This window comes from Pinus tabuliformis, chromosome 4_2 (assembly GCF_031772625.1).
Source record: "Pinus tabuliformis cultivar Carrire ecotype Pingquan chromosome 4_2, CPIR1, whole genome shotgun sequence".
Classification (NCBI taxonomy): Eukaryota; Viridiplantae; Streptophyta; class Pinopsida; order Pinales; family Pinaceae; genus Pinus; species Pinus tabuliformis.
The window spans coordinates 85,911,022-85,917,971 of NC_142304.1; the positions used below are offsets into that span (position 1 = coordinate 85,911,022).

Sequence of the window (6,950 nt, forward strand, 5' to 3'; positions counted from 1 at the left end):
CTGAAAGATAGCTTCTGTCTCTTTGTCAACATGAAAATCCTGATTAAGAAAACATGTCTCACAAGTGTTAATAAATCTTTGAGCAGCTACATTAATATAAAAGTTAAGGCGAGCAGATTGAAATATGAGGAAATCAAAACGGCAAAACCAAACTAATAAAACAATTAAAGCACACATTTTTGTTGAATATTATCAAATTATTGAACGCGGCATTTAGGACTGACAGTAACATATCTTCTTGCTCTGTTCTCTCAAAGCTCCCTAATCCCTCAAAGTCCATCAATACATAAAGGCACTTTGGTTCCATCCGAACTGTGATCCAGACTCCATCAGTGCATCTCACTTCTGCTACATCAAGGAGGGAACCAGATAGATAGTTTAATAAGTATGACTTACCACTACTTTGTTTTCCCATCGATGAGATTACCTTGATTTTACCATCCCACTAACTCAAGACAGGATCATACAAACCAAAGTGCAACAAAGTTGCTAGGAATATGCTATTTGCATATGTGAGGTGTGGAGGTATTTGGAGCCCATGAGGTGATTGTATCATGAGGACACCATTACTCCCCCCTAGTTCAATCAAGAAATAATTAATGCCTCAAGTGTTGATTGGCAGATACTCCTCCCTCAACTTAATTCCCAGCTTTTGGACTCAATTAAAAGTTTCTTTAGAAGTCATAACTTTCACTTGCTCTCAAATAGTTCAACCTAATACCAGAAGTCTTCAATCTTCTACTTTGTCTATTGTCCTGGTTTTCTTAATGCATTACTAATTGAAAAGGAAGACATTAAAATTGAAAAGGAAGGCACCTGGCCTCATTCCTTTTGACATGTCATTAGAATGGGGCAGACCACAGAAAGAATGGAGCTCGGTGGATGGCTCAATATTTTCAACCACACTAGTGAACCAAGGCCCTGCTAGAGTTTCTTTGACTTAAATGCCAAAATCTAGTCTGCCAAAGTCACCCAGGAACTGCACCAAGCCTCATCTTATAAGAAGTCAATGCATACAATCCACTTCGACGGTAGAAACTCCTTTTACAATAAATACAATACGAGACAAGATATGATGGCCCTGAGACTAGGTACCCTTGGTATATATATTGGAGACAAAGGTAGAGTAATAGGCTAATAGCACTCCACCAATCTAGGGTAGACTCTACAGCTATCTTTGGGTGATAATTGATAAATGTTTATGAAAGACATGAGGATATTTGTATATGTCAGAATTAATAAGGTTCAAGAATTTTTCTTTTATGTAACCTGTACAATTCGACATTACGCAACCTGTACAATCATCTACTATACTGTTCAAAAATGGAATTTCTAGTACATTAAAGGATGAGATCTCTTACCTACTTCCCAGGCATGATCTGGGAAGTCAAGTTCATGTTACAAATTGCAACGCCAATTTATATGAAATCGTGAGGCTTTTGCATGTTATGTTTGGTAATATATTGCCCCCAAACAAAATCTGGCAAGAGCTCTCATTAAATTGCTATCACTATATGCATAAACTTGCTTCAAGGACAATCATAGAAGAAAATCTGACAAGAGCTTTCATTAAATTGCTAATACCATATACACAAACTTTCTTCAAGGACAATCAGAGAAGGAATCCTAGAATTCTGTAGCAATAATGTTTACAACATTGAGCCAGACAATAGATCTGGGCATCTGCAAATTGTCCATTAACCTCCATCTAGGAATCCAGATTCCCTAAATGATTTCAAACAAAATGAAGATCAATTTGACTAAAACATTCTAAAAAACGATTGCTTTGCATGTCTTACTTAATACATCACTATTATTCTGCTCTGTGTACAGCATCTAGGGCTCAAGCGTAAGAAGCCCAGTTGGGGACCCTTACTGGTTTCTTCATAAAATTGAAAAAAAAAATTATCCAACATATTGAAACTTTCCTAATAAACAAAAAAAATTATATTAGCCTAAGGCAACCTTAAGGATCTGAATCAAAAAAAGGTCATATGAAGCAAATAATATTCAAGGAGCCCAAAAACAAAGGAGCTTTTTTTCTGAATCCTCAGCAGCAAGAATTCTTTGTCTTGGGTGGTTCCACTCCATCCCCATATCCATATACATCCATAATATTAACTCTGTTGAGAGACAATTGAGACTTATAGGAATCTGAATTCAACATTTTCTTGCTCACGTTCGTGTAAATCTCCTTGACCACAATTTGGAATGCAGGCAATACATTTGTATTATCCAGAGCCGAGGTCTCAATGAAGAACAACCCCTCTGATTCGACAAGCTTCTTCCAATCTTCCACAGGAACTTCCCTTATATGAGTTAAATCAGACTTATTCCCCACAAGCATTTTCACGACATTGCCATCAGCATGAATTGCAACATCAAAATTTCACATGAGTTTGAAAATAGCTTGCAACATCACATAGATGACAACCAAAAGCCAGAGCCAATTTCAAATATGCTCTATAAGACATTGCAACAGTAATTGCTTGCAATGCAAAAGTCAAAGCCAGAGCCAATTTCAAAGATTCTCTGCAAGGAATTACACAGAAACTGCTTGCAATGTTAGTATTAGAACTAAGGAAGATGCTATCACATCAAACCCAAAGATGATACACAAGGAATGACACCCAGACATCAATGATCCACGAGGCACAACACAAAACTACCCATAATATTGGTAGGAGAGTGGTGGAGTGCTATTACTTCAATCCAAAGATAGCTTCAAAGTCTACCCTATCCCCCAATTGTAATAGAAAATTTGTTCCAAATGTTGTTGAAGAAGTTTAACCTTTAACAAGTGTAGTGTGAAGGAACCGTTCATGTAGAGTGGCTGAATAAATTTTTTGTGATGTTATATGACAAATGGCATTTTTGTCACACATAAGGCATATACATGAATCATGCTTTGCTTAGACAATGCTCTGTTAGTCTAGAGTTATGTGGTTTTTGGTGTATGGATAGTCGGTAAGGATAAATATTTTTAGAGTTTGCATATGGCATTCAAAAACCAGGGAAGCCTAATTCAATATCATTTATTTTAAAACTCATAAATGTATTTGGGTCGTATAATGAGCATTTCATCTATATAAAGTGGTGATTGTTAGATGTGTTTTTTGCAGAATAGTTGCCAGTATGAATGTTGCAGTGTAAATGAACACAAATTATCTGCTTTTTTGAATTATATATGATTGAAAAACATGTTGAGTATTAGGAAATAGATAATTGTCTACTTGTTTAACATGAATTTATTGTTACTTTATTTTTCAGGTTTTTGAAGTGTAAAAAATGGTGCAAAAGTGGTGTTTATGCATTGAAGTGTCCTACTTTAAATTCGTCCTTTACAATATGACAACAAATCATTTATTTCATGGAAAGAGAGAAGTGCCTGGAATGACGACAAACAATGAGGCATATTACATTGCCCTTGTTGAAGGGTTAAAAGAGGCAAAACAACATGATGTCAATGACATTGAAGTCTTCACCAACCCGAAGTTGATATGTAATCAGATGAAAGGAATCTATCGGGTCCGGAAGGACAATTTAAAACCTCTTCATAAGGAAGCAATAAATTGGAGTTGTCAATTTGAACATTTTACCACCAATCACTATGCAGATATTGAAAAGATGTCCACTGATATAATGACCAGAGCATTTTTAAGCACATATGTAGATGTCAAATATGACATAGGATCACCACTCACTACAACAGAAATCATTGATCACCATCAATATAAATCCCCATTGTGCGAATGGGTTGTTGTTATCATTTTTCTGAGGTCACATAATATATCATTTATCATAATATATCCTGCTTTTATGGTTGAATTGGGTCACATCAAATAATATTTAGTCCTTTGAGATATACATGACAGTATCATATTATCCCTTGGTTTATTTAATGGAGCTCACATTTATCATGAATTTGCTCATACAGCTAGTCAGAACTTAATTTTGATTTCTTGATTTTCTATGGTTGAACTGGTTCACATCAAATTATATTTAGTCCTTTGAGATATACATGACAATATCATATTAGCCCTTGGTTTATTTGATGCAACTCACATTTATCATGATTTTGCTTATACAGCTGGTCAGAGTTTAATTTTGATATGTTAATTTGTCAATGTGCAGAACAATTTTTTTGGTACATTCCAAACAAAATGAAATGATACATAGTACTCTAAAATTTCTCCAAACAACTGATAAGCTTGTCTCTAGTTTGAAAGAAATTATATTCATTTGCCGAGATATATGGATGCAAATGACTCCTATATTTTACATCGAAGATATATAATACAATAATATATTGTGCCGATTGAAATAATGAATGAAACGAATGAAGATTGATCAGTTTTCAACTTGGGTTGAAAAATAAAGGTCCAACCAATGGACTGGAACTAGAAGAAAGTGATAAAAAAATTATGAAAACAAAATCCACATGTAGACTGTTGACCAAAAGGTCACAGCAAAGGCTGCCAAGAGATAAGTCCATAAGAAAAGCACAGAGCAGTCTTGTTCCCCCACGTTGAATAATTGTGCTATTGTCCCTGCATCCACATAAAACTGAATTCCCTCAGCTCCAAACAAAACACATGCTTATAGTACAGAAGACTCAACAATAAAGGATGCACATTGGCAAAAATACAACTGTTTGCATGAGAAAAGTCACTTGATTTGGGTGTAACTGGATAACTATTAGTTTAAATATTTTCCAATGTTTGATTATATGATAAAATAACAATTACCATAACATCTCTCGTAAAACATAAAAAAGAAATTAAAAAGAAAAGAACTATCAGAAAAGTTGAAAGAAAAATTTGATGCTAAGTTGAAAAGTAAATTGATTTGAATTGTATGTCCTGCTGAGATGTGAACCGTGATACTAACCAATACTCATAGCAAGTGGGACTGTGTACTGGACCATCAGTACATAGTGATACAATGGATCTGCTGGCAATAACCCAAGATGGGATGCTCCTTTAACTACAAATATTCCAATCACTGAAGTAATGCGAACTTCACACAGATAATCAATACAATAGTCACAGGTCTTAGCTTTGAAGAGCTCAAACCTGCAAAAGCAGCCATAAATCAGATTATACACCATTTCAAAACGAAGAGAAGCACAGCCATAAATCAGATTATACACCATTTTAAAACAAAGGGTAGTAAAGGGTATTCGCTGCCACACTTTAACAAAATTAAGAACCTTCATTTAGAGTCTAGAATGTAAACAGCAATGCCAGATCACTACTATAAAACATCTCCAAGACAAATGTTAAAGTACTTTTGATTAGATGTCCTCCCCTTAATAGGATGATGCCTGGAATGGCTCCATCTCTGCACCAAATATACAAAGATAGCCAGAATTTTAGTTACATGTAAATTCCTAATTCTGGCATTTCACATTTGTTCCCATCAACTAACTATCAATAAATACTCAAATGGTCAGAGAGGTATTGAAGAAAAGTTCTATAGGAACTGAGAAAAAGGAAAGTAAAGCAATACTTGTCGGTTGTCATTTTTGGAGTGGAGTGTGCTCTTTGCATGAACTATCAAACTTAGCACTATAACATAAACTTACTACAATAATCAAACACTCAAATTACAATAATCAAACACTCAAATTGGAATCCTAAAGATTGATCATAGACATGCATATCCCAGTAATGAAATGGAGTCTTGGAGCACTCGAAGAGGAGCAGATGCACCAACAATTAAAGCCTTTGCTGGTGAGATTGCTCCAATGATAAATCCAGCAATCTGCAATAACCAATAGAGTATCAGAGTTGAAGACAAAAACACGAATAGGTACTCCATATTTCAAGTTACCATGTTTTTTTTGAGATACATTTCCGTCTGGGAAACATTTCCACCCACGTTAAATTTTTAGCCTTCATCTATATGTTATACGTTTTGGAAGGTTTTTGGGAATATTTTTCAGTTTAATTTGTCTATAATTCTGTAGAGATTGGTTGGAATCACAAATTTAAGCGATGAACTCTCCATAATCTGAATAATCTGAATGTTCTTAGAGTTTTTCAAGATACTGAATTCATATATATAATCTAAAACTCATTTTAAAGTTTAAAAAACAAAGATCAATATTTCACCAAAAAAAATTAACCTGATTCCAACTCAAACTTCTAAAACATATAATGATTAAACAACACCAAATTAAATTGAATAACCATTATTTTTGTACAGGTGACAACATAAATGAGCTATGTTCAGCTATTACATAAAAGAAAAATTCTTGAACGTCAGTAATTCTGGCATATACAAATATCCTCATGTTTTTCATAAACATTTATCATTTATCACCCAAAGATAGCTGCAGAGTCTACCCTAGATTGGTGGAGTGCTATTACTTTACCCTTTGTCTCCAATATATATACCAAGGGTACCTAGTCTTTGTCTTGTATTGTATTTATTATAAAAGGAGTTTCTACTCACCCAAAGATAGCTGCAGAGTCTACCCTAGATTGGTGGAGTGCTATTACTTTACCCTTTGTCTCCAATATATATACCAAGGGTACCTAGTCTTTGTCTTGTATTGTATTTATTATAAAAAAAGTTTCTACTCTCGAAGTGGATTGTATGCTTTGACTTCTTATAAGATGAGGCTTGGTGAAGTTCCTAGGTGACTTTGGCAGACTAGATTTTGGCATCTAAGTCTTTGACTTCTTATAAGATGAGGCTTGGTGAAGTTCCTAGGTGACTTTGGCAGACTAGATTTTGGCATCTAAGTCAAACAAACTCTAGTAGGGCCTCAGTTCACTGGTGTGGTTGACAATATTGAGCCATCCACCGAGCTCCATTCTTTCTGTGGTCTGCCCCATTCTAATGACATGTCAAAAGGAATGAGGCCAGGTGCCTTCCTTTTCAATTTTAATGTCTTCCTTTTCAATTAGTAATGCATAAAGAAAACCAGGACAACGGACAAA

At 34.8% G+C, this 6,950-nt stretch overlaps 1 pseudogene; it reads right to left on the reverse strand.

Moving 5' to 3' along the window:
* Window positions 1-4,340: 4,340 nt before the first annotated feature.
* On the reverse strand, window positions 4,341-5,879 carry LOC149168317 (protein PIN-LIKES 7-like; annotated as a pseudogene).
* Window positions 5,880-6,950: the final 1,071 nt, after the last annotated feature.